The sequence below is a fragment of the Myxocyprinus asiaticus genome, chromosome 6 (assembly GCF_019703515.2).
Source record: "Myxocyprinus asiaticus isolate MX2 ecotype Aquarium Trade chromosome 6, UBuf_Myxa_2, whole genome shotgun sequence".
Lineage (NCBI taxonomy): Eukaryota > Metazoa > Chordata > Actinopteri > Cypriniformes > Catostomidae > Myxocyprinus > Myxocyprinus asiaticus.
Genome location: NC_059349.1, coordinates 53,869,514 through 53,897,147, shown reverse-complemented (window position 1 = coordinate 53,897,147; position 27,634 = coordinate 53,869,514). Strand labels below are relative to the sequence as shown.

At 35.6% G+C, this 27,634-nt stretch overlaps 1 long non-coding RNA gene across 1 annotated transcript in view; it reads right to left on the bottom strand.

The window, feature by feature from the left end:
* Positions 1-1,813: 1,813 nt before the first annotated feature.
* Positions 1,814-27,634, bottom strand: part of LOC127443058 (uncharacterized) — a 50,182-nt gene continuing 24,361 nt past the window's right edge. Inside the window, exon 4 of the long non-coding RNA XR_007897595.1 lies at positions 1,814-2,366. This is a non-coding gene — a long non-coding RNA (uncharacterized LOC127443058). The remainder of the gene's footprint in view (positions 2,367-27,634) is intronic.

The following is a 27,634-nucleotide window of genomic DNA, read 5'->3' as shown; positions in this document are numbered from 1 at the left end:
AATTAATTCTGCCAAATGAAATAAAAAAACAAGAGAATGATTGAAAACAAAAAAGGTAATTTAAGATTTTCGTTTCTTTAGGCTATAAGTGTTTCTGTCCACACACAATAATAATAATAAAATCAAATAAAAAAATAAATAAAAAATGTTTGGTTTCTTCACATTTATTTAAGTATTTAATGCCAATTTACACACTTTCTTTTGTTGCAGATTCTATTTGTAGGCCTATTACAATGTTGTCATTAATAGATGCAAACCTTTTTCTCTAAAACATGGAAACAAGATAATAATTTTCTGTTTTAACCATAAAAATGTGGATGTTTCAACCATTTAACTAATTTAACAGACCAAAACAGGAAAAAATTTCCATTATCTGATTTAAAATAATTTCATAATAAAATAAATATATATATATATCAGCCTATCTCGACATCAAATTGGAATTTACAAACAATTTAACAGAGTACCAAAATAGACAATTCCTTATTATGGAGCACTTGCTTTCAAATGAATGGGAGAAACTGGAACGCCCAATGGTTGTAGAAAAGGAAGTCCCACTGAGATCGCCCGTCAATCAACCTTAGAACGAGCATGCGCATTGGCTGAACCAGCCTGAAAAAAGCGTTTTATTTAGCGTAATCTAAGGTAAAGAAGCACAATTTATGAAACTAGTTTTGTCATATTTTATTGTTGATTGGAAATATGTTCTTTGATCATAATCTTGACAAACCATTTTGGAGATAATGATCTTTCCCCATTCAAGTAAATAGCAGCTTTACTTTTATGCCGCTTGTTTACAAAGAAAATAGCCGCCCTGGAGCGTTCCAAAAATGGCCGCCAAGTGGAATGACTTGCCTTGAAAGCAACTTTGGTTGAATTTAAAATAGCTCAGAATATTCTGTTTGTGTTCTACGGTAAACGTGAAGGTGAGTACATGATGACACACAATTATTTTTTGGATGAACTAGTCCTTTAATATTAGAATGCTCATTTCCGCCCAAAATAAAGTAGTTATATTAGAATTTCAGTGATGTCGTAAGATTGTTCATTAGACCGAAGTCTCTCTAGCAAGTCGGTCCACTGTTGGACATGTTTGGAACGATCTCGGGAGGTTATTTCCAGTCATGACTGCAGCTCCTGTCTACTTTAATGGAGAGAGACCGAAATCTCCAAAACGGTTGGTCAAGATTAGGATCAAAGAACATATTTCAAATCAGCGTTCTAAAGTTGATTGACAGGTGAGGTCTGTATCTAAAAGGTGATTGGCTCTTTCACCTGTGAGGCGGGACTTCCTATCAACATCTGGGCGTTCCATTTTCTCCCATTCATATTAACAGAAGTGGCCTGTCTCGACTCAAGGATGCATGTATTTAGTTTATGGTCACAAAGTTAAGGCTTTTATGTTATTTCTACACATTTATGTATTATGTTATATAGACTTTTATCCTCCATCTGCATATGTTGAAAAGACCAGATTAAACCCATAGACCAGATCAGTGCACTTTAGATTATTTAAAAGGGTCCCCCATTAGAAAAGCTCAGACAGCATTTGTTTGCAGATTTCCCTTACTTTGATGTTTTGCTATCTAATGCATTGACATTCGGACAATGTGTCAGGCATTTTCACTGTATTCATATTATTTAGGATTTTTACAAAAGGTGTTTTAAGTCAGAGTGTTTAAAACAGCTTACACCCATTAAATGTACAAACATTAAATACGATTTGCATCATAATGCACAATATATGGCATAAACCATAATGTGAAGTACTCACACACCATGCACACAAAGTTATGTTTCTTATGTAGTTGCTTTATTTATAATCATTTCACAAAATACACAAAGACTCAGATGATAAATGACAGCTTAACTGATATTTAATTGCTCATTAACAGTATTCATTGACTCAAAAAGCATTTGTGTTTAATGTTAAGTGTTACTGAGTTTTATAATTCACACAGAGTGCTTGAAAAAACTAGAGAGAATAATGCATCACATTCAGCTGTTATCTGGAAATGCACATGCTGAAATGCAACTCAAAGCATATTAAAGAAAATAACGTCATGTGCATTTTTAGATTCACTTACCTTGTACAAACTCACCTGTGTGAGAGAGCATCCATGTGTTTGTGCAGATGGTTGTGGAAATATTCCAGAATGTTTTTAGTTTTGTACTAACAGTGAACAGACCAATAGTCCCACAAAACTCATGCTTGTTAAATTGTGTGTTTTTTCCCATCAGAACTGGATTGAAATGTTCTGCCAGCAGGATTTGACTCAATCGGTCTTCCTGAACATCTTTAAAAATGACATCATCAGGTCTCCAAAACAACAGCGCACCTCATCAGCGGGTCTGTTTCTTCTAAGCTGTGGAAATGAGCAAAAAACACAACATTAATCCATTATTCTGCGTTTATATAAGGACAAATGACAGGACAAAAAGTAAAGCGATTATACACTCCCTTTCAAAACAGTACCATGATATTTCCATAGAAATAAACAGTGTTTTTGGACACTACTATGATGGTAACACTATGTTATTCTTTGTCATTTAAATATGATGGTATAAATATGGCAATATATCGTGGTAAATATAATACCATCATATGGCCCCATTTAAACACACACACACACACACACACATTTATAGCCAATTTTTAAGCTTTATGCATTTCAATTTCATAACAAAATTCCATCAAATTAAATGGAGTAATCTTTAAAATGTAATGGATAAAGCTTGATTAAGTTTAAAGAGACAGTTCACCGCAAAATGAAAATTATCTCATCATTTACTCACCCTCATGTCATCTGAGATGTGTAGGACTTTCTTTCTTCTGCAGAACACAAATGAAGATTTTTAGAAGAATATTTAAGCTCTGTAGGTTCATATAATACAAGTATCATGATAGGTGTGGGTTAGAATTCTTCTCCCTGCCCAGTAGATGGCGACATGCATGAAGAATGTGAATCACCAAAAACACAAGAAGAAGAATGTGAAAGTGAAAGTGGAGATTTATTGTAAAAAAGGATGTAAATATTGATATTTATCTCACCCAAACCTATCATATCTCTTCTGAAGACATGGATTAAACCACTGAATTATTTGTATGATGTCTTTATGTGCTTTTTGGAGCTTCAAAGTTCTGGTCACCATTCACTTGCATTGTATGGACCTACAGAGCTGAGATATTCTTCTAAAAATCTTCATTTGTGTTCTGCAGAAGAAAGAAAGTCAAACACATCTGGGATGACATGAGGGTGAGTAAATGATGAGAGAATTTTCATTTCTGGATGAACTGTCCCTTTAAGTTTATTAATTTAATTTAGTTAAAAATAGGTTAAAATACTGCAATTTAGCTGGTTGAATCTTACAAACTTTTTTCCATTTTTAAATTATTTAATGTTCATTTCTATCACTATAGTTTCTATTTTATTACACTAATCTCTATTTCTGTTTTCACTTTTTGGAAAGTTGTGAAAACAATATTTTTTCTTTTTTTTTTGTTCAAAGTAAATTGCTATGATCTCCCATTCACCCACAAATTTGATTTGATTTGCATCCAAAGTGCTGATATTTTAAGGGTGTTTGACATTGTGTACATTGTGACCCTTATCTCCCAAAAATAATGATGTCTGCGTCTACACACACACACACACACACACACACACACACACACTCTCTGTCTGGGTTTTTAACGTGACCTCTAGTTCCGGGGCGAGTTCTATGTGGGAGACAAACGGGACCCCCTGAGACCAGAGTAACACGACCCGTGGGTCAATAAAACTAGACACACACACTTCAGAATGTGAGATTTGTCTATTTGATCACTGACGTCAGATATAGATACATATACCTTATAGATATTATCTTTAAATTGCCATATTCAAAAGTTTGTTCATTTGGAATTTTCTTAATGCTCATTAAAGGAAGTGTTCATCCAAAAATAAAAATTCTGTCATCATTTACTCACCCTCTTGTTGTTCCAAACCCATATGACACAAAAGGAGATGTTAAGAATATTATTAGCCTCAGTCACCATCCACTTTCAATGGATTAAAGAGGCAATGAAACAGAATGGTGACTGAGGCTTTCATTCTGTGTAACATCTCCTTTTGTGTTTTACAGAAGAAAGAAAGTCATACAGATTTTTGGGTGAAATATCCCTTTAAAGTTTTGCTGAATGTTATTTATTTTAATCTATTTTATATTTATTATATTATAATATTTATTGTAATATTTATTTTATAATATTTATTATTATTATTAATTATCTATTTTATATGTATTTTATATTGTTAGTGATTTGTTTCAACCCAGTTTTAACCACTGAATTGAAAGAAAGTCATATAGATTTGGAACAACATGAGGGTGAGTATATTATGACAGAATTTAAATTTTTTGTTGAACTATTCCTTTAAAGTCTTGTTGAATTTTTGTAAATTATATATTCTTTATATATATATATTGCTATTATTTTTTAAATATATATATATATATATATTTAAAAAATAATAGCAATATATATATATATATATATATATATATATATATATATATATATATATATATATATATATATAAAATATATAATATAATATGATACATTTTTTCTCTTATTTCTTTTATTATTATATTTAGTATTTTTATTTATCTATTTTTTTTATTTTATATTCTTAGTGATTTGAACAAACCCAATTTTAACCATTGAACTGAAAATTTTGAAATTTGAACAACATGAACATGATTTGGAACAACATAAGGATGAGTAAATGATGACAGAATTTTCGTTTTTTGGCTAGCTATACTTTTAAAGTCTTCTTGAATTTTTCTTTTATTAGATATTCTTTATATATATATATATATATTTATTTATTTATTTATTTTTTTTGTTGCTATTTTTTGTTTTATATATATATATATATATATATATATATATATAAAATCTTTCTACATTTATTTAAATTTATATTCTTAGTGATTTGAACAAACCCAATTTTAACCATTGAATTCAGAAATAATTTTACCAACTAAAATTATTCTCTCATAAATTGTCACATTCATGCGGCTATTTATGTAAGAATGGTTTTATATGTACGAAATATGTTTTTTAAATCAAATTTCTGTGTAAAATATACAGAGAAATTCATTCTGATTGTGTTTTTATAAATAAGGACCAATGAATTTAAAACAAACTTTTATTTAGAAATGTTAAATTTGAAATTGGCATTAGCTTTTAAAGTCTTAGTCAAATAAATCTAAACCTGGAATTTCATGATGACAGAAATCAGTCACATTTGACATTTAATTGCATAAGCATGCTTCACAGGCGAGTCTAATTGTATAAATATATATATATACTCTTTAAAGGTCACTAGCTGACACATTATGAAGAACATTTTTTTTAATTAATTTTTTAATTTTATTTATTTATCACACAATATACATTTGCACATATACAGTGAAATTCATTTTTTTCACATATTCCAGCTAAGTTGGGGTCAGAGTGCAGGGTCAGCCATGATATGGTGCCCCTGGAGCAGATAGGGTCAAGGGCCTTGCTCAAGGGCCCAATGGTGGTGCTGGGGTTTGAACCCCCAACCTTCTGATCAGTAACCCAGAGCTGTAACTGCTGAGCCACCACTTCCCCCCCAGCAGTACATACAGTATAAGCTGCAAGTCTATATGGTTATTATATAACAACAATGAGATTTTTTACCACGGTAACACCCTGCTCAGTAAAAAACACTCCTTCAACCATTTGTAGTTGTCTGACAGATGCATATTAATGTATGTAGAAACACTAGAGTAGACAGAAAGAGTCCAGGGTCTACTGGGGGGTGAGAATAAATCTGTCTGTGTGTGTTGGGGGTTGTTGGGGTGTCTGGATAGCACTTGAGGAGACTGTTTGGGTGCGAGAGGGTTCATGTGTGAAGATTATGTGGATTGGGGGGTTATAATGGGATTTGTTGATTTAAAACTTAATAGAGCATTGATCTGTTTTGGAGAATATTTAACTCGCTTTTAGCGCCACACAGTGGACATTTCACCTCGGAATTGCCGCAATACGTGTCATGAACCACGTAATGTGCCTCGGCAAACTCTTGTTTGCTCCGAACATGACAAATATTTGCATTTTACAGAATACTAAACGTCAGATACCTGCAGTCAGTCTGTTTGGAAATGGTTTCAGGTTGAAGGAATATTCCAGGTGCAGATGATGTCGATTGACACAAAAGAATTTCGACTCATCTCTCAGTTTGTTAAAACACACAAAAATCATGTTTATATTAATGCACTTCCAATAGAAGTCTATGGGGCAAGTGGACCTGCGAGTTTAACCCTATAGCATCGCCTGTATCAATATTGGTACACTGTTTTCTAAAGCTTGTGCATCATTAACATAATCAATATTTTGCTGAAAATCCTGTTGTCTGCAATGTACTAGATGTTTGCTGCCACTTGATGGACGTTTCTGGGCAATTCTTGATGGACAAATATTTTGGAAAATTTTCCAAAAATGTCCGCTTTTGTATTGCATGCACTCAATGTGAAATCTTTTTTGATTTTAATAAAGTAAAAGTGACTGTAATGATTATATTGTCACTGATATTTTTAAATTAGTATTTGCTGAATATAATCAACTTGTGCTTGGTTAAAATTTTGTATATTATTTTATTGAAAATCCCCCTTTGAAATCCATGTATTAAATATGATACAACAGACTTTTGAGGAATATCTCTCAATCACCATTACATTACATTCATGCCCACCACAAAAAAACATCACAGAGCTTTGACAATTCTGACATATACTTTTTATAAGATATATTTAAAGTGTGAACTCATATTTCTGTGTATTGTCATATATGCATTCTGCTCTGTCATTATAAAGATCTCATTATTTTACATTACAAGCTATTATGATGTCATCTTACCATAAGTTCCTGAGACCCAGTGAAAAAAGTTTTACAATTTCCCTTTTTTAAATGTCAATATAGTGTTTAGTGCATAAAATACATATGATAAAAATTGTTTATTTAAAAAGAGCATTTAATTAACTTTGTATTTAATGTGCTGAATTATTCTGTGTTACATTTCAGTCCATATTTATAGAGCAAGGAGAGGAAGCTGTCATGGCCAAACTCTCAAACATTTGGGATCTCTGAAAAGCCCAGAGAGTCCTCTGATAATACCCCAAGATTTACCACTGTAGCATGTATGGGCTAAGAAAAACTTCCATAACAAATGTACTGCACAAAAATTACCTTTAAAGCCTAATGCATCAAATATGATGCATAAAAAAACTAAAAAAACAACATGCATATTTTTTTTCCCGATTTCTTTTTATAATTTGTCTAATGGTACTAAAAACAGTTTAATGAAAAAAAAAATTATTTCAAATGTCAGGCTTTACAGAGTTAAATGCAGAAATATGAAGCTTGTTAAAAATGTGTTATTTGAGCTGCAAAGTTGTTTAAATCATCCTCTTGAGGTGTCACTTCTTTTCTAGGCAGATAAATTGAAAGCATTAGGATGCAATTCCTGTGGGTGGAGTTTTTCTGTACATAAACAGTGCATTTTTGGGGACCCTTTTTACCAGGTTTACCACATAACACGGTCATGGACAGACAAAAACATGTAGACACGTATAATGTGCAAGTCTTTTGCCTGTATTTTAACATGTATCTAGCTGGATAAATGTTAAAGGAGCAATGTCTTGTCCCATAGACTTCCATTGTAAGTGCGTTACTTTAAACACGATTATTAGTTTGTTTTTACAAACTGAGGGTAGTGCATGGAAAAGTGTTACAAACATATTGTGGTATTTCGCATTTGGGGCCGTCAGGGGGACCGTGGCCCCCGCCTCGCCTGGACATTGTGTCTGGCCAACAAAGAAGTCGGCCCTTTTTAAAAATACATGTCATTGGATCACACCTCAGCTGAATTCAGAGACCGTGAGTTGCATTAAAAGGCCGTGACTGCACCGTGAATGGGCTATGACCCGCACCAGCCTATGGGAACCGCATCCCACGGGCGGGCCAGGGTCAGAGGTCACTGCCTGTCTGTTAAAGCCCAGAAATCCTTTTTCCCTTAACTCAACAAATTCTCAACAGAGTGGAACTGAAAGAGAAACGCCAGGAAACGTTCGAGCAAAATCCAGCATATTCTTTCATTTACAGCTCAAGAGAGGAACATAAAATGAAAAGTTAAAGTTTTTTTTTCTGACGTTCAAATTCTTTCTCGTTTCCAAATTCAGTATGCGGAGACAACGATAAGTAAGCCATTTGTAGGTTAATTTCCTGAAAAGTGTAACACTGTGTATATGTGGTGCTTATAAAATATTGCCGTTTTGTTTTGTTTCAATCAGCCCAAAATGGAACATTGGCTCAACCAATCATGTGAGTTTAGGGGCGGGGCTATCTGTTTATCTAACCAATGACAAAGGGAGTATGGTTTGAAAACAGTGCAGTTTGGATGTAAATTCTCAAACATTAAATAACGAGTTTATCCAGTGTGCAAATTATACATGTATTTTTAGGGGGTTCGTATTTTTAAAGGGAATTTCTATAGGTCATTTTCGTAGTGCATCTGTTGAGGTTCGTCTTACGCACTCCAAATCGTCTTTTAGGCATCTAAGGGGCCATTCACACCGAACACATCCTTGCGGAAAAAAAGCTAGATGCAGCGCAACAAATAAAGCAGAACGTGATCGTCTCGAGTGACTTTTTTTTCAGTTCTTTTTAACTTGAAAACGTATGTAAAAAATTAGACACTGAATAAAAGCTTGACGTGGTGCAACAGTCAAAGACGTCTGTTTAACGCATGTTTATGTACTGTAGGAAAACAATTGGAAAACAATGCGGATGGAGTGAATGGCTCATAATACAGTTAGCCAAACATCAACTATATAAATATCTATATATATGAAAAAATTATTTTAACAAAAACACTTTTGCAGTGTATTTAATCTTTAATTAAATGACAAAGATTGACAGAACTTTGTTTTGTCGATGGTTGCCTTGGTTAAGTCCTCAGGTGAAAGTGAAAATACTTTTTAACTAATTACAGGTCAGTGATGTGACGCTCATTCAAAGTCATTTTGATCTTTTTTCTGGGGCTTAAAGTCAAAAATCTCATGTGGTCCGGAGGCCTAAACCAAGTCATGAAAAGTTGAAATTCTTGAAAAAAAAAAAAGTAGTGCAGAATAATATTTCATTAGAATTTCTTTAAAAAAATAAGCAGTAAGTCAGTTTTAATTTCAAGTATGATTAAAAACTTTTGTCCACCAATTTAGTCATATGGTACAAACCAGTGGCGGTTCTGGCTTACTTGGTGCCCTTGGCGAGAATGGACGTGGCACCCCCCCTTAACGGCCCCTATATATATATAAATAAATGGCACATTCTATTAGCATTGACATTATACAGTATATACAGGACATAACTTAAATTGCACAATTAAATTATAGAGTCAATAAATAAAGTGCATGACAGAACTCTTACAAATTGCTACTACTCTGTGCTATTACACCTAATCCCTAATTTAATATTTAACCCTCCCCTCCTAGTTTTCATATCTGCCCAGCAATCACATGGTTGATAGTAATTATTGCAAGACCACTAAGAAGATCCAGTGTCATGGTGTAGCCTACCTATAGATCTACTGTTTATCATGGTTATCTTATGTTTCTTTATAATGTAAAAATACATTATGAACATCCATAATCCTAACCATATAGAGCCTTTAAGGCTGAGTAGCCTGTCGGGGGACCTTTCTCCCATCACGATCTTGCAAGCCGTGCATGGGTGGGGTGGCACAATTTGGGGCACCTTTCTCCCATCGCGATCTTGCGAGCTCTGTGCGGGGGCAGGGTGGCACGATTTGGGGCACCTTTTTCCCATCGCGATTTTGTGAGCTCTGTGTAGGGGCGGGGTGGCACGATTTGGGGCACCTTTTTCCCATTGCGATTTTGCGAGCTCTGTGTGGGTGCGGGATGGCATGATTTGGGGCACCTATCTCCCATCGCGATCTTGCAAGCTATGTGCGGGGGTGGGGTGGCATGATTTGGGGCATCTTTCTCCCATCGCGATCTTGCGAACTCTGTTTGGGGGCAGGGTGGCACGATTTTGGGCACCATTTTCCCATCGCAATCTTGCGAGCTCTGTGTGGGGGCGGGGTGGCATGATTTGGGGCACCTATCTCCCATCGCGATCTTGCAAACTATGTGCGGGGGTGGGGTGGCATGATTTGGGGCATCTTTCTCCCATCGCGATCTTGCGAGCTCTGTGTGGGGGCAGGGTGGCACGTTTTGGGGCACCTATCTCCCATCGCGATCTTGCAAACTATGTGCGGGGGTGGGGTGGCATGATTTGGGGCATCTTTCTCCCATCGCGATCTTGCGAACTCTGTTTGGGGGCAGGGTGGCACGATTTCGGGCACCTTTTTCCCATCACGATTTTGCGAGCTCTGTGTGGGGGCAGGGTGGCACGTTTTGGGGCACCTATCTCCCATCGCGATCTTGCGAGCTCTGTGCAGGGGCAGGGTGGCACGATTTGGGGCACCTTTTTCCCATCACGATTTTGTGAGCTCTGTGTGGGGGTGGGGTGGCATGATTTGGGGCACCTTTCTCCCATCGCGATCTTGCGAACTCTGTTTGGGGGCGGGGTGGAACGATTTCGGGCACCTTTTTTCCATCGTGATTTTGTGAGCTCTGTTTGGGGGCGGGGTGGCATGATTTGGGGCACCTATCTCCCATCGCGATCTTGCGAGCTCTGTGCGGGGGCGGGGTGGCACGATTTGGGGCACCTTTCTCCCATCGTGGTTTTGCGAGCTCTGTGCGGGGTGGCCTGGCAGGTACACTGTTGTGCTGTCCCCAGAGAGCGTTGCCACCCTAGGTGCCTGCCTATATCGCCTATGCCAGGACCCGCTACTGGTACAAACAACATGTAGGTATCCCAATCTCTACCTACATTTTCTAGAAATTGGAGTGTTGTTTGATAACAAGTAGATTTTTTTATTAATGTAATCGTTGTTCTCTGTACATTATAAGACTTTAATTTGTTAGAAGATGAATAAAAAGACTTTGTTTTGTTCTCATTAAGAGCCTTTGTATGGAGGTACTAATTTTGACATTTTATGTTTTAATGTATGTGCATTGCTTTACTGTTTAATCATTCACATTTGAATTGTCTTTATAAATGTATTAGGGCTGTCAATCGATTAAAATTTTTAATCGAATTAATTACATGGTATGCCGGTTAATTAATTGAATTAATCGCATACATAAATATTTGCTGAGAAAGACCCTCAAATAACAATAATTCAATATATAATGATTATATAATTATAAATAGTTATATTTAAATAATTATTAATAAAATCTATATATTATGACAAATAATAATACAGATAATTAAAATGCATTACATTATTTTGGCACACAAGTAAAGCATTAAAAAAGTGGCTTTAGAATCCAATATATTGTTTATTTGCATATTAATGAACATAAGACAATCATTGGTCTACAGTTCATAGTAATCCATTTTGCAAGTGAATTTGTCAATCAGTCCGAGATTTATTATAAGTGCTTGTTCAAGGATGCGTCAATGTACACCTGCAACAGACGAACACTTCTGGAGCGTCTCAGTCGCATCACGTCATAAAGGTGCCATATTTAGGTCGCTGTGTCAAGTTAAAAAAAGGTTTGAAACTTAGAAAAACACATCTTACGATCCCTAAGTTTGGATTTGCGCTCCATCAAGGTGTGTTTGAATGCAAGTACATGTTCTCAGGGGGCCTGGGTACCTCAGCGAGTATTGACGCTGCCTATCACCCCTGGAGTCACGAGTTCGAATCCAGGGCGTGCTGAGTGACTCCAGCCTGGTCTCCTAAGCAACCAAACTTGCCCAGTTGCTAGGGAGGGTAGAGTCACATGGGGTAACCTCCTCGTGGTCGCTATAATGTGGTTCTCGCTCTCGGTGGGGCACGTGGTGAGTTGTGCATGGATGCTGTGGAGAATAGTGTGAAGCCTCCACACACGCTACGTCTCCGCGGTACGCGCTCAACAAGCCACATGATAAGATGCGTGGCTGCACTGTTTTATTCTGTTTAAATGCACAGATATGTGTTCAGGTTGTGTGTGAAACCTAATGCAGCTTCCGCAGTCAATGACTTTACAGGCAGCGTTTTGTGTACAAAGGTACCTTGTAAGGAAACAGATTTCAGATAGACTTCCAGTGAGCTTTTAAGTCATTTAAGGTCATTAACTGAAAACAGTTCTTATTTGTTGTTAAAAATGGAATCACAAGTTTGTGATTGTATTATTCAACCGCTCCATCTGAAGCTATTTTTACTCTTTCAACCAACCAAGAACAGCACGTACAAGACTTTAGGATATCACAGGCAGAAAAAAGTTAAACTTCAAAAACTGAGCAGCATATTAGACTTACATTGAATTCTGAATGCTTCCGTACACAGCCTGTGAAGGACACATAGACATGCAGAGATCTAAAATGCTAATGTTTATGCCATTTGTTTTTGCATATCCTGAATTATAGTAAATAATGTTATGCTACTACACTCCTTTTCAATTACTCGATCAGACTGCCAAATATGAAGACATTTTTACATACAATTTTATTTCAATGCAAATAACTATTTATTACATTGCCACTCAATGTAGTGCATTGATGTTATAATAATGTAGTAAACCACTTGTTTGAAACATTTATTGTAGTATAAGATATCACATATTATATCTGAATTTCAGCAGCAGAATACAGTGTGTAATGTACAGTATACAATAAACATTATGCTTGAATTCTTTTTCACATGCAGTTTATTTCGCAAAACATTAGAGTAGTATACAGTATTTACTGCACAGTATGCAGTATTCAATAGCCTCTTTCTGTGGAAACATAGGCTGAATTTTGAAATCGTATACTACTAGTGTGTTAATATGGAATTTCTGTTTTAGCCAACGCTGGCATCTCCTCCCACACCTGAAATAAGGACCCTAGGGTCTCTCTTCATAGTTGTCTGACCCATATGCCTGATGGTAAAAGCAGGTGGCCCAGACACCCTGCTCATCTGCTTCCAGAAATAATCTAATGTCGAGAAAGCAGATACTGACCGCTGTACTGGCCAACAGCTCAGCAAAAACTATTTGTATGACTAGTTCTGGACGTACGTAGAGGTGTTGTTCACCCACTTACTCAGACAAAAAGTCTGGAAGATTTTTTTTATGAACTATTCATTTAAAAATCACCACTCGGGCTAAGAGAGAGACAGAGTGATGGCCGGAGTGACAGACAGGATGGAGAACGTGAGCCCCTGAAGAGCGGACTTACTGTTGACATGGCAAAAAGGTTTTAAGCAGTGGGTGAGAGAACGACTGAGCTGACGGAGAGAAAAGAGATGAAGTTTAAGGAGGGCGAGATGAGCACAAAAGAGTCGTTAAACCATCGTGATGAGTATTAAACGTTCAGTGTGAAACTCGTCCTGCTGCATCTTGTTGAGAAGAGGTGTGCTGTTACTTTATTGAGAGATCACACTTACTATTTTCACCTCGCAGATGATAAGACACACAAAAACCCCATAGATTTACATTGAAGTAGAGACTTCAGTCATATCCAGGGTCAAAACAAGTGAAACAAATCTGTCAGTGCTGAAAAAGTAATCCAACGTATTTAGATTACATTACTGACCTGAGTTATCTAAAGGAATGTGTTACAAATGACATTTTACAGCATGTATTCTGTAATCTGTAGTGGAATACTTATTAAAAGTAACCTCCCCAACCCATCTAAAGACATTATATCAGAGAGACTTGAGGGTGCAGGACAATATTGACTTCAGTCAGTAAACAACCACCTAGATACCACCCACAACACCCTAGTTTCCATTTAGCAAATACGGTAACCACTCAAAACACCTTAGCAACCATATTGGAGCGTGCTGAAAATCACTCAGAACCCCTTAGCAACCGTGTAGCAAAGCCATGCCAACCATCTAGAGCATCATAGCAATCACCTAGCAAAGCCCTACCAACTACCTAGAAATTAGGAAACCTTAGCAACCACATAATGCCCTGGCAACCACACAGTGAATTTTGCATTGGCAAACACCACTAATATTTTCTTCAAAAAATGTAAAAAAAAATAAAAAATAATAATAAATATATATACTGTATATAATAGGACTGTCAATTTAACATGTTAATTGAGTCGAAAAATTATATAAAAAATTACGAGCTAAAAAATTAACACAATAAATCATGTCCCTGCACTGTAATAAGGAAATTCGGAAATATTTAGGCTTAAAATATCATCTGTTTTCAGCAGGGGGCAGTAAGAGGAACGCCAGCTGTATAGGCACAAGATAATAATGAGTTTTTGTGTTCAAACACAGCTGGAGGGAAGGCAACTCCGAATGCAGGGATCTCATGTGTGCATTGACTCGTCCTTAGAAAAGCCCTTATAATTAATCTATCTCAGACAGATTGTCGAATTCAATTGCAAAATGGATTGCTGTGAATTATAGGCCAATGATAGGCTTATGTTCAATAATATGGAAATAAACAATATATTGCTTTCTAAAGCCATTTAAAAAGTATTTTCTTATCAATGCTTTACTCGTCTGTCACAATAATGTAATGCTTTTTATTTATCTGAATTATTACAATATAATATATTTTATAATATAATTGTTTAAATATAACTATTGTTATTTAACCATTATGTATTGAATTATTGTTATGTGAGGGCCTTTTTCAGCATTAATTGGATTAATTAATTGGCATATCATGTAATTAGTTTGATTAAAAAATATAATTGATTGACAGCCCTAATATAATACTATATATAGTATAGCAAACTTCAGGCATGCAGCAATGTTTTTGCTGGAAAGCAGCGGCTTCCTTCGTGATGTCCTGCCATTGATACATGCCTGTTTAATGTTTTCCATATAGTAGACTCATGAACAGAGATGTTAACCAGTCCCAATGATTCCTTCAAGTCTTTATCTGTCACTCTACGGTTCTTTTTTACCTCGTTGAGCATTCTGCGGTGTGTCCTTTGAGTCATCTGGGCAGGACGACCACTTCTAGTGAGAGTACCTATAGTGTTAAATCATCTCCATTTATAGACAGTTTGTCTTACTGTGGACAGATGAATATCTAAACTCTTCTAGATAACTGTGTAACCCTTTCCAGCTTTATGCAAAGCAATTCTTGATCGTAGGTCTTCTGAGATCTCTTTATTGCGTGGTATGGTCCACGTCAGCAGATGCTTCTTGTGAATAGCAAACTCAAAATGTTTGAGTGCTTTTTATAAGTCAAAGTAGCTCTAACCCACACCTCCAATCTCGTTTCATTAATTGGATGCCAGGTTTGCCAACTCCTAACTCTAATTAGCTTTTTTAGTCATCTTTAGCCTATGGATTCACATACTTTTTCCAACCTACACTGTGAATGTTTAATGGGATGTGTTCAATATGGACATAAAAGATTATAATTGTTTGTGTGTTGTTAGCTTAATCACATTGTGTTTGTCCATACTTGTGACTTTGATGAAGATGAGATCACATTTTATGACCAATTAATGCAGAAAACCAGCTAATTCCAAAGTGTTCACATACTTTTTCTTGTCACTGTATATATATATATATATATATATAATTTTAATATATACTGTATATAAAATTAAAAAACATAAATAATTGCCTTTGAGTGTCAGAAAAAGGTTTGAGGAAAAATTTCTGAAGGTCTGAGGACAGCAGAAATATTGCAAATTTGACTTCTCGTGGACATTTGCACATACAGGTGCATCTCAATAAATTAGAATGTCGTGGAAAAGTTCATTTATTTCAGTAATTCAACTCAAATTGTGAAACTCGTGTATTAAATAAATTCAATGCACACAGACTGAAGTAGTTTAAGTCTTTGGTTCTTTTAATTGTGATGATTTTGGCTCACATTTAACAAAAACCCACCAATTCACCATCTCAAAAAATTAGAATATTTTGACATGCCAATCAGCTAATCAACTCAAAACACCTGCAAAGGTTTCCTGAGCCTTCAAAATGGTCTCTCAGTTTGGTTCACTAGGCTACACAATCATGGGGAAGACTGCTGATCTGACAGTTGTCCAGAAGACAATCATTGACACCCTTCACAAGGAGGGTAAGCCACAAACATTCATTGCCAAAGAAGCTGGCTGTTCACAGAGTGCTGTATCCAAGCATGTTAACAGAAAGTTGAGTGGAAGGAAAAAGTGTGGAAGAAAAAGATGCAAAACCAACCGAGAGAACCGCAGCCTTATGATTGTCAAGCAAAATCGATTCAAGAATTTGGGTGGAATGGACTGAGGCTGGGGTCAAGGCATCAAGAGCCACCACACACAGACATGTCAAGGAATTTGTCTACAGTTGTCGTATTCCTCTTGTTAAGCCACTCCTGAACCACAGACAATGTCAGAGGTGTCTTACCTGGGCTAAGGAGAAGAAGAACTGGACTGTTGCCCAGTGGTCCAAAGTCCTCTTTTCAGATGAGAGCAAGTTTTGTATTTCATTTGGAAACCAAGGTCCTAGAGTCTGGAGGAAGGGTGGAGAAGCTCATAGCCCAAGTTGCTTGAAGTCCAGTGTTAAGTTTCCACAGTCTGTGATGATTTGGGGTGCAATGTCATCTGCTGGTGTTGGTCCATTGTGTTTTTTGAAAACCAAAAGTCACTGCACCCGTTTACCAAGAAATTTTGGAGCACTTCATGCTTCCTTCTGCTGACCAGCTTTTTAAGATGCTGATTTCATTTTCCAGCAGGATTTGGCACCTGCCCACACTGCCAAAAGCACCAAAAGTTGGTTAAATGACCATGGTGTTGGTGTGCTTGACTGGCCAGCAAACTCACCAGACCTGAACCCCATAGAGAATCTATGGGGTACTGTCAAGAGGAAAATGAGAAACAAGAGACCAAAAAATGCAGATGAGCTGAAGGCCACTGTCAAAGAAACCTGGGCTTCCATACCACCTCAGCAGTGCCACAAACTGATCACCTCCATGCCACGCCGAATTGAGGCAGTAATTAAAGCAAAAGGAGCCCCTACCAAGTATTGAGTACATATACAGTAAATGAACATACTTTCCAGAAGGCCAACAATTCACTAAAAATGTTTTTTTTTATCGGTCTTATGATGTATTCTAATTTTTTGAGATAGTGAATTGGTGGGTTTTTGTTAAATGTGAGCCAAAATCATCACAATTAAAAGAACCAAAGACTTAAACTACTTCAGTCTGTGTGCATTGAATTTATTTAATACACGAGTTTCACAATTTGAGTTGAATTACTGAAATAAATGAACTTTTCCACGACATTCTAATTTATTGAAATGCACCTGTATTTTATGCACGATTCATCTCCATTTTCGTGTAGTTTCTGGTCTTGCTCATAATATTACAAAACGTCTATGATGATCCCATCTGTATGAATTGAAGAGCTGATTTTAGAGCAGCTGAAATGACTGTCAGCTAATGAAGAATACACAGAAAACAACAGAGGAAAGCACACCTGTGCAAGTATACCTGGAGTTAACTACTATTGTGTTTTACTTATGTTGTCATGCATTCAAAAACTGTCTCTTTGGAGCATAGTTAATTTAAAAGTTAATTTAGTTACAAGTTTACAAGTATTTTATCCCTGCTCTCACCCTTCACTGCTGCTTGACTTTGGCGAAGTTAAGCCATATCACTTGAAAGATACTTTATTAAAAGTACAATAACATGGTAAGAAAACAGAAGTATCACTTTATTAAGATTTATAAATAGAAACAAAAGTTTTACCGACTTTTGCTGCATTTCTCTTAAGACATTTTAGGAGAAATATCTGAGACAAGTTGAAACTTGATGTTCTCAGTTATATTGTCAGAGCAACACCTGAGCAGTAACATTTTCCTCTGGGCCTTTTAGACAGTGGAAACAATACACTGAATCATGAACTAGCTAATCAGGTCTAATGGTTCTTTGTTAAGAGAAATGTTTTATGTGGGGCCAAGGGGGTGTAAAACAATGATGGTGAAGATGCCAAAAATATCAAACAAAAACAATATGTTCCATTGAATATATTTTCCAAATTCTATTGTTTCCATTGTTTTTTGGAGATCAACAGTGCCAAACAAATTTTATTATTTATTTATTTATTTATTCTAAGTAATAATAAATCATGTGAAAAGCAACACCCAACAAAGACCATCCAATGATAACAAATTCACAAAGAATTCTCCAAAACAAGGTAAAATGTTATCAGAGTGATGTTTTGGTATTGCACAGAGAAACATTGAAGAGAGAAAGAGACCAGCCATAATGACTAGATGACGAGACCATTGTGTTTGCACTCCACCAGTAATGCTCTCAAGTAGTCTCTATATCAGACTACTTGAGAACATTACTGGGGGAGGTGATGAGAACTGTCGTCTGCCACATAAAATAACCATGAACTTGTGCAAACACACACCCTCGCTGCTTATTAAGCAGACCGGCTCATTTGCATTTCATCCCAGACTGGCAGGGCCGAGGGCAGCCATATAGACGAGCACCCCTTGACCTTGACATCTAGGGTCCTTCTTCACCTGCTGCGGAGGCATTCAGGGCGTCATAGCTGTCTACTCACTGCCCGACTGGGCCTGCACTTTTTCACGTTCCCACGGTTTGTGTCCGGCCCACAAAGGCATTTGGAATGAATGTTCAACTTAATATTTACATTCAGAGCAGTCTAGACTTGCATTGTCTGGATGGACTACCAGCCCCCCTTCAAGATTTATAATCAGGAGATAGATGAACTCTGTGGACTTCTCTCATGGATAAGGGGCCATAATGTTGGCAATTAAGCGCAGCGTGAGAGCCGTGCCTGAAATAGCTATTTAATTTCAAGAAAGCTGGTGGGAGATTGAAGGCCAGAGGCAGTGCCCTGGTTTTTGTGTATTCTGTTGTCCAGGTTTTAGCGAGTATTAGTTTCATTCATCAGCTGTCACTATAGCGACTTTAACTTTAGTGGCCATTGCAGATTCTTATGTGTTCAGTCAAAGACCAGCCACTCTAAAAACACTGGACAAACTCCTAACTAAACATCACACTTTCATTAAACACATTTTTTTTATAACTGATACCGATTATTGTTGTTTGCATGTCCAATAACCGATATGCAGAACCGATATTTAATAACTGTTTTATTTATGCCTTTTTGCACAATGGTAACAAAAAAATCATTAGACCACAACCATAAAAACATATCATTAGCCTATAAATATATTTATAATAGTAATAATAATAATAATAATAATACAAATACGATAACCGATATACAGAACAGATGTTTAATAATTGTTTTATTTATGCCTTTTTGCACAATGTTAACAAAAAAATAATTAGACCACAACTATAAAAACACAGCATTAGCCTATAAATATATTAATAATTGTAATAATAATAATACAAGTCCGATAACCGATATGCAGAACCGATATTTAATAATTGTTTTATTTCCTTTTTGCACAATGCTAACAAAAAATAATGAAACCACGACTATAAAAACATAGCATTAGCCTATATATATATATATATATATTAATAATAGTAATAATAATAATAATAATACAAATACGATAACCGATATGCAGAACCGATATTTAATAATTGTTTTATTTCTTTTTGCACAATGTTAACAAAAAAATAATTAGACCACAACTATAAAAACACAGCATTAGCCTATAAATATATTAATAATTGTAATAATAATAATACAAGTCCGATAACCGATATGCAGAACCGATATTTAATAATTGTTTTATTTATGCCTTTTTGCACAATGTTAACAAAAAATTATGAAACCACAACCATAAAAACATAGCATTAGCCTATATATATATATTAATAATAATAATAATAATACAAATACGATAACCGATAGGCAGAACCGATATTTAATAATTGTTTTATTTATGCCTTTTTGCACAATGGTAACAAAACAATCGTTAGACCACAACCATAAAAACATAGCATTAGCCTATAAATATATTTATAATAGTAATAATAATAATAATATTACAAAAGGCATAAATAAAACAATTATTAAATATCAGTTCTGTATATCGGTATATACAGAACCGATATTAAATAATTGTTTTATTTATGCCTTTTTGCACAATGCTAACAAAAAATAATGAAACCACGACCATAAAAACATAGCATTAGCCTATATATATATATATATATATGAATAATAGTAATAATAATAATAATAATAATACAAATACAAATACGATAACCGATATACAGAACAGATATTTAATAATTGCTTTATTTATGCCTTTTTGCACAATGTTAACAACAAAATCATTAGACCACAACTATAAAAACATAGCATTAGCCAATAAATATATTAATAATAGTAATGATAATAATAATAATAATAATAATAATAATAATAATACAATCCGATAACTGATATACAGAACAGATATTTATTAATTTTTTTATTTATGCCTTTTTGCACAATTTTAACAAAAAAATAATTAGACCACAATCATAAAAACAGAGCATTAGCCTAAAAATATATTAATAATAATAATAATAATAATAATAATACAATCCGATAACCGATATACAGAACAGATATTTAAAAAAAAATTTATTTATGCCTTTTTGCACAATTTTAACAAAAAAATAATTAAACCACAATCATAAAAACAGAGCATTAGCCTAAAAATATATTAATAATAGTAATAATAATAATAATAATAGTAATAATACTAGTCCGATATCCGATATACAAAATCAATATTTAATCATTGTTTTATTTATGCCTTTTTGCACAATGGTAACAAAAAAATTTGATAACCATAAAAACATAGCATTAGCCTATAAATATATTAATAATTGTAATAATAATAATAATAATAATAATAATAATAATAATACAAGTCCGATAACCGATATGCAGAATCGATATTTAATAATTGCTTTACATACTGTAGCATTAATGTAGCATTTGCCTATAAATATATTATTAATAGTAACAGTATAAATAATAATAACAATAATAATAATAATAATAATAATAATATAGTCGCATGTGACTATTGTCGGGGGCCAGCACATATGGCGAGATGACCAAAATAATCAAATTTGAATGAAAAGATCCTGTGGACACCTATTTTGGTGTGACATTTCACCTGCTTTGAGCACAGCTGCAAAAAATAGGATTTTATTAAATTATAGCTCCCCCTAGCATTCAAAATGAAAGAAACTCGGCATGTTACCTCAGAGTGTTCTCTTGTCTATGTGTAAACATTTTGTTACGTTTGAAAATTGCACTCACAAGATACAGGCTAATTAGTAGACGTGGGCTATTCGAGTTTGGACTCGGACTCGAGTCCAATTTTAATGGACTTGGACTTGTCACGGACTCTGGCCTTTAGGACTCGGAATTTCTTTCAGAGTCCAGCCGAGTCCGTGACACTTGTGATGCAATGAAAAAAATAAGTAAATAAATAACAAAACAGAAATTAATTGCACACTCATCAGTCAACCAATACGCTTGAATGTTAATACAGATACTACAGTATAACATCGACTACCGAGGTGGCTGGCACGACGAAAACATAAAGACAGGTATGTATCCAATGTAATAGAAACTAAACAAGGCAGTTTCACAGGACACGGGACCTGACAAATGGTAAAATTGCGTGTGGCATTTGTGCAGCCAAGATTGCGGTTTCATTGTGGTTAAAAACTTAAAATCAAGAACTTCATTGAGTCAAGTCACCCACATCATGTCTCTCACAGTTTACTAAAAACAGCATATCAAAATAAAAATACTGGATTAATATTGGATATTAAGTCTTTTTATGCATAATGTATCTACACATGTAGGCTTCTGTCATCTCTTGTGGTCCACACAGTGTTGTCAGCTTGAACTGGTCCATAATAGCTTGATGAAGTAACTGTGTAACTTTTTAAATAGTCGAGGGGGAAAAGCATTATTGCTAAAGCAGACAGCAACTCTAAACAGATAAACAGCACCTGTTTATTATTGATTGACTATTTTCAAAGCATTGACAAGCTGCTTAAAATACATTCTTTTACAGCATTTGTCCAACATTCATAACATTCAACCATGCACAATAAAATATTAGGATATTTTGGGCAGTGAAATGTTTTGTTTATAATTTAATTATAGACTATAAAATAAATGTATTATTTGATGACAGAGTGTGTGTATGAAGCTAAACTTCATGTTACGAGATGAATTTAGTTGGTTATGACATTTTTATTTTAAATGTTTATTTATTTAATTTTTATTGTAAACCACCGGGTAACTTATGCACATCTGTTAAATTTATGACTTTTATGATAAAATTATTATTCTCCATATTTTTGCAGTTAAAGAAGTGAAATTTTCTTTGGTTGGAATTTAAAGATTTCAGACTGATCGCTGACCAACGCAGCTGCCGCTCAAGCAAATATCACTTATTATAATTATTTTTTTATCTTCTGCGGCAGCTGCTACGAGACGCAAACGGATGCATCAGGTACACGAGCAGCACGCAGAACTGCCCTGCATTGTGCGGTTTCCCGCAAATTAACTAGAAACTCATGTCTGTGACGACATGGCGCTAATATTATCAGTGGGCTTTTCCAGTGTTTTTGGATGTAGCATTTGCAGTCAAATCATGAGACGTAACTTCTCAGCGAGTGCTAATTACTACTCTGTTGACTCATTTGTATGTCCTGTATTTTCCCAAATCAGTCGGCAGATAGAGACTATAGACTACTAGCATTGACTATTATTTATTTAGATAGGGATAATTTTAAATAAAACTAAATTAAATTGACAAATTGAAAATGAAGTAGAAATAAAAACTCAATTAAAATTCGAAACATAATAACCTTGGTTGTAATGACTAATGCAGCTTTCACTTTCTTTAGTCTACGTTCGAGTGGAGGGGAAAAAGCAACAAATAATTGAAATGTCAACAGAACGCAATAAGAAGTGTGTTGAAGGACAGTTTTGTCTTTATACACCTAAAGCATATACTTTCATTCTGAAACCACTTTGAAGTTTGTTCAGTAGGATACTAATCATAAAATATATATATGAAAGGCAACAGAGGTGTTTTTGTTACATTTGTAACTGTTTTTCTTAGTTGTGAAGTTTAAAAAAAGCTTAAAATATTGATGTTGAGTTTATGGCTACAATTTTAATTCAGATTCATGAACAGATTTTATGGACTCAGTCTTGAGTCCGATTCAGCCTCTTTTGGACTCTGACTCAACTCGGACTCGATTGTTTAAATACTCATACGCAACTTGGACACGACTAAGGTGGACTCGAACCCAACACTACTAATTAGTCATTATAGGCCACACCCAAAACATATTTGCTTATATCTTTGGAATGATTCAATGCATCAAATTCCTTATACAACTTTTTATCAGGAGGGTCTGTAGATGATATATACCAAGTTTTGTAAGAATCGGGCAAACGGCCTAGGACAGGTTCGAAAAAGTAGGTTTTTCGAATAAATCAAAATTGTAAAAACAAATGTGACCATATCATTGCGGGGCACTGGTGGATTCAGAGAAGCTACAAATTTGTATTGTAGCCTATACGGTTCCGGAGTTATGAGCAAAAATACGAATTAGCTAATTATACCGCCACCGTGTGGCCAAATGTCACAAAATTTTATATGTGGCTTCGAGTTGACACCCTGCTTGTGTATAGTAATTTCCATAACCCTCGGCCTTTCCCAATACGAGTTATAAGGTGCTGAAATTTGATTGGCCATTGGCGGCCATTTTTGTTAATTTGTCGAATTTATTTTTTAAGAATATGTTATCATTTGAACCAAGGAAGATGCATATTTAATTTGAACTTTGTCGCTCAAACGGCTGTAAAGTTATGACAGTTTTTTAGTTGTAGCACCCCTAGGGGTGAAATTGTACGAAACTTTGTTGACATCTTCTAAACTTCCTGTTGACTATGTGTACTGAGTTTGGTTACATTTGGAGTTTGTGTTGAGTGGATATTGATCAATTACTCAAATCAAGTTAAACCAAAGGAATTGTGTCATTAATATCTTCGGAACGATTTGACGTATCGAAATTCTTTTGATTACTTTTTGTCAGGGGGGTCTGTAGATGATGTATACCAAATTGCATGCTGATCATACTATCGGTCTAGGAGGAGTTAGAAAAAGTAATTAAAAAAAAATTCAAAGTGCCGGAAAAATATTATCGATGGAAATGAAATCGGAGATATACATTTTGTAGGGCTTGACTCAAGGAACCAGAGGAAAAAATAATTTCGATTCGGTTGCAGAGATATGAGCCAAAACGTAAAAGTGTTTATTATAGCGCCACCTAGGTTCAGATGGGTGTGTGTTTGTGCACCTGAGTAGTGGGGGGGATTTGGGATCATCCTGCTAAGTTTGGTGTCTCCATGACTTACGGTCTCTGACGCCCAGACACTTTAAGGGCAGAATTACAGAATCAGTACAATTACAATAGGGGGCCAAGCAGCGAAGAAGTAATACCAAGTGTTACTAAGTAATAGGTATTACTTATAAGGCTGTATGATAGCACTCTAGTTCACTGAAATAATTATAAACACCGCTGCTTCCTGCTGATCCCGCTACTTTTTTACACACCCATGGCGCCATTATCTGTAGATTCGATATTTAAAAAATGATAACCAGTTAAGCAGAAAAGTGTACTGATGGTTAAAAACACTGGTAAAACCTATCATCGGCTGATCTCCATTTACTATTCCTTATACTTAAGGCGAAGTTTACATGAGATATCTTCATGCCGGTTCATGTCGCGCACCCAAATGTCATCAATTCAGATTCTATTCAGATTATTATATCAAAACAAAACAGTATAAACAAAACAGTGTTAAACTTAAAGAATCCATTCAGTTTGCATCGAATTTAAGTATAATTGTTTTCGTAACATTAAACTGAACAGAAAGTAAATTTTTATGTTTTTTTATTTTTTATTTAAGTGCATAGTGTATAGTGCGTCATTTGGGACACATACAGCTATAGACACATGTACTTGGGCTCTTCTGACTTCACTTCCAAGATGGATGCAACTTGAAAAATTAAACATGCATTAAATTATATCTTTTAATAACTTGAGGTCACATGACAACAATGTAGCATACGGAAATGTTGCATAATGCATACGCTCTCATACTATTTTTTATTTTATTTTATTCTTTTGGATTTTTCCCATTTTTCACCCAATTTGGAATGCCCAATTCCCAGTGTGCTTTTAAGTCCTCGTGGTGGCGTAGTGAGACCTTCAGTCCACGCATCTTATCACGTGGCTCGTTGAGCATGACACCGCGGAGACATAGCGCGTGTGGAGGCTTCACACCATCCACTGCGGCATCCGCGCTCATCTCACCACGCGCCCCACCGAGAACGAACCACATTATAGCGACCACGAGGAGGTTACCCCATGTGACTCTACCCACCCTAGCAACCGGGCCAATTTGGTTGGTTAGGAGACCTGGCTGGAGTCACTCAGCACACCTCACATACTATTTTTAAAATAGAGAGGCAATATTTAGTGTTCTGTACACGGTGTGCAGTATGCAGTATGCTGTACGATAGTATTCCATTCCGAGCACAGTTTCATAAAATTACGTTTTCCTTGTTGGTACATACAGGGTGGAATGAGCCTCTCTCTTCTCACTTCCTGTATCTGCTCTCAGCTGATTGGCTACCGCCATGCGCCGCTCTGCCATTGCACAGAGGAGAACACAGTGGCATCACTACTATTGAGAGTGTTTTATGCATGTTTGTGTGTCACACACCTCTATGGATAAATTCAGTGTAGCTTTTGCATTTGTAGTTTTTTCTCGAATGCAGCCGTTGATGCGTGATGCGTTCAATTTATAGGTTGTGTTTATGTGTAATGCGGGGCTTATGGTGGATGGGGGAGTAATTTGCATGTCTGCGTTTCCTTGCATCTGTTCGGATTGAATGGCATATGTGCAGCCAGGGCAAAATATGCAAATGGCGCTCACAAATGGACACATGCACAGATCCAGACACTATTCTATCTTCACACATTAGCGCACACACACATACGTGGAGTATTTTAAATGGGTCTCATTTAAACCCAGACAGAGACATCCCCCACCCGAAACTACCCCAGACGTGAACCCCAAAAAGCCCTCATGTTCAAGTGCAAACCTCCCTTCCCCCCGAAATTACACACTGGCACAGACAAACCGAAGTGATGCGTAGGAGCCATTTTTTCTGGAAACCTGTATTCACACAAGCACATACTCGTCTCCACCTTTGTGAACCAAACAAAGCTTAGCTGTTACAAACCAACAGACAACAACTCACCGAAAGAGGTTAAATCACTGTCTGTTTTATAACATAAGAAATGAGAACACTGAAGTTTAGTTTTAGTCTTAAAGGGTGACTGATGTATACAGAATTTCATCTTTATTGTCAAATACTCAAGACATCAAACTCTGTTTCCACAACGGGAAAAAACAGACCGATTCTGGCCTACATCTCTGACAGTTCATCCCTTCATCTAAAAATAAAACTGTAGCTACAGAATTAGAAACTAATTTAAAAGTGTCTCAGACCCAGTTCATTTCAAATCTTTGATTGGGTGGTGAATTCAGTTCTTTAAAATAATACTGCACTGAGATCCTTTTAAAAGAAGTCTCTTGCTTCTCCTGAGAAAGAGACCCCAGTAATCTCACATGTGTCTCCTCTAGAGTTTCAGGTGACATCTCAGCAATGGTTCATACTGTACTAATTTGCCACGATACCAAAGTCTGCAATCCAAAGTGAGAAATCTCAATATGAAGCTATGCTATCTATATTCATTCTGTTTGGGCCATTCCGTGTCAAGTCAACCAGAGGTCCCCAGCTCAAAATTTTATTTTTGGTAATCATTTTACTGGTGAAAGATAAACATAAATGATGGTGAAAGCCAAAATATGAAATGCCATGGATCAATATTTACTGAACAATCCATTATTTTGTAGACGGGGGTCAAAATGACCATTTTCACCTATGATTGTGGAGCAAAACTACAGGTAAAATAAAACAACCTTAGACAGGTGGCAGCATTGTGTTTTTATTTTTGCGCAGAGATATGTAGGTCTATTACTAAAATAAGTTGTCTTGAGCACTCCTTGTTGCATTATATGCCAATGGCGTGAGTCCAAAAATGGGAAACAGTTGGTTTTCCAAAGCTGGAGTGCCTATAACTCCAGAAGCATTAAATATATCTCAATATCCTTTTAGATTATGGTTATAAACAAACTTATCTTTTTGTATCTTAATTTTTAAGCCCCTGTATGTAAATCCCAGAGATATGGGGCTCTCAATGTGGCTCCATGAGTAATTAATTTTTCCCCCATTTTCAATGATTGAAAACCAAATGTGGGTCACATGGTATGAACAAATGGTCTTGTCCAACAAAACAAAGGAGAACTAGAAACTAGACTAGAAACTAGAAATGTACCTTTATTTGTTCACATAAAAACATTAATGTAAAAATCTTGATATTCAAGAGTCCAAAATACACTATTATTAAGAATAAGCGTCAC